The sequence below is a fragment of the Haematobia irritans genome, chromosome 2, assembly GCF_050003625.1.
Source record: "Haematobia irritans isolate KBUSLIRL chromosome 2, ASM5000362v1, whole genome shotgun sequence".
NCBI classification, from domain to species: Eukaryota; Metazoa; Arthropoda; class Insecta; order Diptera; family Muscidae; genus Haematobia; species Haematobia irritans.
The window spans coordinates 230,816,433-230,823,686 of record NC_134398.1 but is presented as its reverse complement, the minus strand read 5'-3'; the positions used below and the strand labels follow the sequence as shown (position 1 = coordinate 230,823,686).

The following is a 7,254-nucleotide window of genomic DNA, read 5'->3' as shown; positions in this document are numbered from 1 at the left end:
AAGTGTATCGAGTAAATAGGTTTTTGTTTCGGGGTTTTAACATTCGTTGTTGGTTAAACCACTGTGCAAAACTGTATGTCCTATGACAATAGTAAATATTCAAGTATTCTTGTTTGTTAGTAACATTGTGATTACGTAGCATTTACGTATGCAATAGAATTGTGGTTTGATTTGAGCAGTGAAAAGAAACCGGTCAAATATGTCGGCAGTCACTGATTCATTTCGATTTCCTCATGCGGTTGGTTTAGTCATAGTTTTAGAAGCGGGGAAAAAAAAACTTTGATTGGGCCAAGTAACCTGAACTAAACTTGGTAGAGGAAGTCAATTTTGAATGGAAATGTAAGTTTTCAAACATAATGTCCACACTTTGATAATTTCTATTTTTTGTAATTAGATCCAATGGGATGATGATGGCTGAAGTATTGGCGATTTCTATATCGCCTTCCATAAATAATGTTTGCGAAACATTAATGATGGCAATAAAGAGCACTTGTGCCTCGTGTGCATTTTAAATTAATTGTTTGTCACAAATGAGGGCGACATTGTCACCATTGACACTTGACTCAACCACCGTGTTCATGTCATGGTCTTCATTCACGCCAGTGGGCTGACACAGTGCCTTTCAATTTGAAGTTTTTAAAATTTCGTTACGGTTCTCACAACAGGACACTTGGATGAGGCTATACCCTCAGAGGATGTCTCTGGGTTCGTCGCCCTCAATGTATAGTGGTTTCAAAAGTCATTTTGCTCATCATTATCACCAAAACTGAATGAATGAGGGAAATATTTATGCCAGTACTGTTGTGGCAAAAGCTAAAGAAATTTTATCCCAAAATATTTCGTTAAAAGCAATTGTCCAATTTTTGCATCAATCTTTTTCCCATGGCACGTGTCATGGCATTTCATAAGCTTGAATGGAATCGAGAGGCGTGCGTGTGTGTGCCATCCAAAATCCCAGAATCTGCCAATGTCTGTAAGGCGAAAGGACAAGTGATTTTTAAACTTTGAACATTTCGGATTCCCAGGGTTTTTGGGGTAAGTGAAAATTTCTTCACAATAGAAAAAGGAAAACCTTAAATTGTGATATCTCCATTTGTAAGCGAGTAAAGTTTGTCAATGACACGTGGCCTTCAGTGGTTTAACACGCACTACCACTGACAACACCCAGCAATACTTTGTTTGCCTAGCAGTAATGGAATGGATTTCCCCAAAAGATCTATAGAATTTTGCAAGTGTCGCTTGTATTTTAATGTTTTTCAATTTATCAATTTTGCCAACATATGTAAAATGTCCATGAATACATTTATTATTTCTGATGCGAATTTTTAACATTTAAATGAAGGCAGTTAAATGTTGTGGAATGGATGATCGAGAGAGATAAGTGAGGGATTTTTCAATTTTTTCTTTTGGACAGTTAGACATCTACAAAAGTGTCCTTTAACTGATTGCAAACATTTTTAACTTTTCAAAAAAAAATGCATAATACAATTTACCAATGATATGGTAACGGAAGTGTTAGAATTAACTTTGCCGCAGCAATGATGAAATATTTAATAGTTTCCCAATAAAAAAAGGTTCAAGAAAAGTAGTCTGGATCCCCAACATTTATCCAATTTCCATAAGGAGGAAGTAATTCGTAGCTTCATATTTTCATAGCTTCAGAAGTTATGGCTTGGAGATTTATTTGATAATTGCATATTTAATACAAATAATTATAATATTACTAATTTTTTCGATAATTTTCCTTTATAACCAAAATTAATTTTGATTTTTTTAATGTTTTACTCCCACCGTAATTTGAATCTGGATACTTTCAACTTATAAAACAATGCAAGGCGAAAGACACCAAATGATTATAACGTCTAATGGATAGATTAACCCTTTCACTATCGAAATAAACCAAATGTTAAAAACTTTAATTTTTCTTCTGTTTTTACTAGTAAATACTAACAGCATGTAAAACAAAAATTGTCATTTTGAGATCCTACCTCAATTACTTCAAGAGCTATATGAGCTTGTTCTGAAAACTTGATTCTTGAATTGTGACCAAATGGCCTTATGAAAAGAAGTGCTATTTGACCTATAATATCATTCAAATTATGAGAAAAAATACAAAAAAGAACCCGAAAAAGTATCACCTATAGTTTTTGTATAAATGTCCATTTACTAGAGACATACAAAAACAAATAAGGAAACTATAAAGTCGGGCGGGCCGACTATATTATACCCTACACCACTTTGTAGATCTAAATTTTCGATACCATATCATATCCGTCAAATGTGTTGGTGGCTATATATAAAGGTTTGTCCCAAATACATACATTTAAATATCACTCGATCTGGACAGAATTTGATAGACTTCTACAAAATCTATAGACTCAAAATTTAAGTCGGCCAATGCACTAGGGTGGAACACAATGTTAGTAAAAAATGTGGGAAACATTTAAAACTGACGCAATTTTAAGGAAACTTCGCAAAACGAAAATAGTGGTAGTTTGACCATTTTTGTCGAAATCAGAAAAACATATATATGGGAGCTATATCTAAATCTGAACCGATTTCAACCAAATTTGGCAAAATTTCAACTAAATCGGAGCAAAAAATTGGCCTCTGTGGTCATATGAGTGTAAATCGGGCGAGAGCTATATATGGGAGCTATATCTAAATATGAACCGATTTCAACCAAATTTGGCACGCACAGCTACAATGCTAATTCTACTCCCTGTGCAAAATTTCAATTAAATCGGAGTAAAAGATTGGCCACTGTGGTCATATGAGTGTAAATCGGGCGAACGATATATATGGGAGCTATATCTAAATCTGAACCGATTTCATTAAAATTTGGTACACTTGACTACACTACTAATTATACTCCTAGTGCAAAATTTCAACCAATTTGGGGTTAAAACTCTGGCTTCTGGGACCGTACTAGTCCATATGGGGGGAAAGATATATATGAGAGCTATATCTAAATCTGAACCGATTTAGCTGATATTTTCAAGTTTTACGAGACTCATAAAATATTCGGATGCACTGAATTTGAAGAACATCGGCCAATTATGAACAGATCGGGAATAAATATATATGGCAGCTATATCTAAATCGGAACCGATTTTTTCCAAAATCAGTAGCGATCGTCTTTGTTCCCCAAAACGACCCCGTGCCAAATTTGAGGACGATCGGACTTAAACTGCGACCTGTACTTGCGCACAAAAATACATGAACAGACAGACAGACGGACAGACAGACAGACAGACGGACATCGCTAATTCGACTCAAAATTTAATTCTAAGACGATCGGTATACTAAACGATGGGTCTCAGACGTTTCCTTCTTGGCGTTACATACAAATGCTCAAACTTATTATACCCTGTACCACAGTAGTGGTGAAGGGTATAAAAACATTTTAGGCAATGCTATGCAATTCCAAAACTAATATAAAAAATATTTTTTTAATATATAGTTATTAATTCAGTAAGATTTTTATTTAAAAACAAAAATAAAGATCTTTAATATATACGTATGTGTTGCACGATTTTCCAAAATTTGACCATAAAATTAAGAGGTACAATTTTGTATAGAAATGGAATTTTCCAAAAATTTTCTTAGAAACAAAATTTTGACAAAATTTTCTATAGAAATAAAAATGTGCACACATTTTCTATAGAAATAGAATTTTAACAAAATTTTCTATAGAAATAAACATGTGCAAAAATTTGTACAGATATAAAACATTGACAAAGTTTTCTATAGAAATAAAATTTTGCCATTTTCTATAGACATAAAATTTTGACAAAATTTTTTATAGAAATAAAATTTTGACAACATTTTCTACAGAAATAAAATTTTGACGAAATTTTCTATAGAAATAAAATTTTGCAAAAATTTTCTTAGAAATAAAATTTTGCAAAAATTTTCATAGAAATATAGTTTTGCAAGAATTTACTATAGAAAAATTCTATAAAAATAAAATTGTGCAAAAATTTTGAAAAATTTTTCTGTAGAAATAAAATTTTGAAAAATTTTCTGTAGAAATAAAATTTTGACAAAATTTTCTATATAAATACAATTTTGACAACATTTTTTATATAAATAAAATTATGACAAAATTGTCTATAGAAATAAAATTTTGACAAAATTTTCTATATAAATAAAATTTTGCCAAAATTTTCTATATAAATAAAATTTTGACAAAATTTCTATAGAAATAACATTTTCACAACTTTTTCTGTAGAAATAAAATTTTAACAAAATTTTCTATAAATTCAATATAAAGCATTTCTTTCGATTAATACAATATTTTTACTTATACTAACCACAAAAATTAAAAAAATAATTGTGTTAGTATATATATGAACAACTTCAAATTAAAAATAATTTGAAGTTGTTCAAAATATTTTTTTTTACTTTGGTAGATTTTTTTTTTTTTTAATTTTGGTAGATTATTTTTGGCGCAAATAAGCAAAAACTTGCAATTTACCTATCTGTAAAATGCACCTGTAAAATGCATTATCTTTTTTGCTGGTTCTAACCGTTTGAACGAACTGCTGCTTCTAGTCAAAATTTTTTAACGGAGCAAATATCGTCATTTTGGGGCAAAAATCGGAAAATCGGCATTTGCTATTTTTTGAGTTAAAAATCGTCAAAATGTCGATAAATCGGCAAAATTGGCATTCCTGCGTGTAACTATTGCTTTTCGTTTCTTTTTTAATTTAATCTTAAAATTGTCTTAATTGGGGGATATATCAGTTTCTAGTTTTACAAAACCGATTCTTGTGAGGGTCGTACGGGATCTTAAGGACTTCGTATGAAAGTTTTAACTTCCTGCCTCTACATTCGACTTCTTTCAATCATATAGATCGACTTTTGAAAATTGAATCAAATCGACTTTTTATGATGATCAAATTCAGGAAAATCGGATTGGAAATACGGTTCCTAGAAGCTCAAGAAGGAAAATCGGGAGATCGGTCTATAAAGGGACTATACCAAAACATGGACCCTATTTTCGACACACCTATTTGTGGTTCTAAAATACCTTTAGCTTTCCAATTTCAGGTAAATCGGATAGAAAATAAGGTTTCTAGAAGCCCAAGACATTAAATCGGGGGTTCGGTTTATATGAGGGCTATACCAAAACATGGACCGATAGACACCATTTCCGGCACACCTATTTGTGGTCCTAAAATACCTCGGGATTTGGCACTAAGATACCTCGGGACCAAAACATGGGCCGATATAGCCCATCTTCGAACTTGACCTGCCTGAAAAAAAAGGAAACTGTGCCATATTGCAGGACAATGGCGCCGTTATTGAAAGCTGTAGCGAGATTACAACAGACGGACATGGTTATATTGTCTTAGAATTTCTCCCTGATCAAACATATATATACTTTATATAGTCGGAAATCGATATTTCGATGTGTTACAAACGAAATGAAAAATTTATTATAGCCCCATCACCATTCTATGGTGTTGGGTATAAAAAAGGAACAATTTTTTTTTCGATTTTAGGTAACTTAAAAAAGCTTAATGTGGCTTCATTCGCTATAAATAATCTTAAAGTCTCTACAGTTTTGTCACATGGACACTATTGTTTCATTAAACATCCCAAAACAAGGACATCAATTAAATACTTTTAACTACATTGTAAGTTTTCACCGCAGGACATTGTTCATCGTTAGTACTTCAACTGACCCTCACACAGTCGTAGGAGGAGGCCACTGAAAACACCATGGGATGCTGACATACATCAATGGAAGAAATCAAATAAACAGAAAGTACATATCAACTGAGCTGTCATAACGACCTTTTAAGAATGTTCTTCTGCTGCTTTACCTCCATTTGTGATGCGTTGTCATCGTATCAAAAGCAATCATCACCATCAAATGTCATCCATCCTTATCAACCACCAAACGACCATATCAACATTAGCGTCAACGCCAACACCACCGTCATCATCATCATCATCAACATGAGTAACATCTGAAATCTTTTGATGATAAACACAATATCAGCAGGACGAAGGAAGCAACATCTAGGGGGTTTACAGTGGCGACGAAGACTATCAACAATGGTGAGTGAGATTGTGTGCAAATGCAATTAAAACATCTCCACAGGTGTCCTTTGTGTTAACGCACTTAAATATGTCATTTGCAGGGTTTCCACAAACAGGATACTTCATTCTGCTACATTGCCAGTAATGAGACGTAAAGCAATTCTACAATCTTGTCTAAAGGAACATTGCTCGGTTATCCCTGAACATTTTTTGGGAAAAATGAAAAATAATTATCACTGTGATAATTGTGTGGCTTAGGCTTTTTGGATATTTGATTATGGTGACTGAAGAATTTGTATTTATAGGATATATTCTAATTTTGTTGTTGTTGTGAAAAATAAAAATTATGGGGGTGCCAGAAAAACACATTGCCAATGATGCAGGTTGTCATATAATTTTCCATCATCTCACTCTCCCCGTTTTTATGCCATTTTCATAGATGAAGGTGACTTTTGTTGGGTAATTTCATATAGCCTTTGTTTCATCATATTTCGCAGATGACTTGCTGTCTTCTGGGTGACGATGACGATGACGAAGTAGCATTTTTGCACTGATGATAAATTGAAAACATATGCCTTTTTGGCAATTTTCGAAAAAGGGTAAAATTACACCAAGTGAAAGAGGTGTGAATTTTATGCTTATCTCCGCTTTGACTACACATGGACTTTAGCCGATAGCAACCCTTATTTTTGAGAACAGTCTTTGTAATATTGATGCCATGCCTCTGTAACAGAGATAACATCTGATAATCACTCATTTCCACAACGCAATCCTATAGGAACGCAAGTCAATCTTCAACTGAAATGTGCGGGTCTTTTATCTTTGCTAATAGAGAGGCTAGACGAACTTGACGGACAGACAGACGTACATACCATAACATGATATTCATAATGAATGTAAGTGTATGTGTGTTGGCAGTACATGTGTAAGTAAATTACACATATCCTGGTGATAACAATAAACAAATAATGTACAGTGGCTTCATGGTAGCTCTTTCTTACTTCTTTGAGATATAGCAGCTACGGAATGTCACGATTTTATTTGAAAGTTTTAAAAATTTTGATTCAGTTGTGGTTTAAGATAAAACACCCAGGGAAGGAAAATTACCATCTCCTAGAGCAAAAATATTATCTTTTTGACGGTGAACATGTAACATATTTTTGGAAACAAACATTTGATTTGGTGATGAGCTACCGAACT

The 7,254-nt window shown here is 33.0% G+C and overlaps 1 long non-coding RNA gene across 2 annotated transcripts; it reads left to right on the top strand.

Annotated features, from left to right (window-relative positions):
• Positions 1-203: 203 nt before the first annotated feature.
• Positions 204-6,420, top strand: LOC142225378 (uncharacterized). 2 transcript variants are annotated; one of them, XR_012719246.1, is made up of 4 exons: positions 204-339; positions 395-1,035; positions 5,663-6,072; positions 6,156-6,420. It is a non-coding gene; the product is annotated as an uncharacterized LOC142225378 (long non-coding RNA). The 2 variants fall into 2 exon arrangements; XR_012719247.1 differs by lacking the exon at positions 395-1,035 and having other exon boundaries at positions 227-339.
• Positions 6,421-7,254: the final 834 nt, after the last annotated feature.